Raw genomic sequence first — 384 nt, forward strand, 5'->3', positions numbered from 1 at the left:
CGTCACTCCCGTCTATTGTTTTATTTTTTCTTTACACCAGCACCGTCTGAATAAACGCCCCCTCACCCCCCCATCCCCACCCTCATAAAAAACGTTAATATTGTATTAGTTAAACAGCGTCGTGAAAAAAAGAAATCCGAAATTATGAAAGCGCGGCGGTTTTATAATTTCGTTAATAGAACCCAATTGAATTGCTGCAAATGTTGCAAGAACGCTTTATGTAGCCGATGTGAGAACACTTCATTGATGTTAACACGAGTATAAAACTGAGGCTGTATAGGCAGTGCTTGTATTTTTTTTTTTTTGTGTACTTTTTTATGACGCTCGTTTTTCTTGAGACTTTTGAATAACTTCGAGACTTTTTAATCACTTATATTTATAGGA

The sequence above is a fragment of the Penaeus monodon genome, chromosome 20 (assembly GCF_015228065.2).
Source record: "Penaeus monodon isolate SGIC_2016 chromosome 20, NSTDA_Pmon_1, whole genome shotgun sequence".
Lineage (NCBI taxonomy): Eukaryota > Metazoa > Arthropoda > Malacostraca > Decapoda > Penaeidae > Penaeus > Penaeus monodon.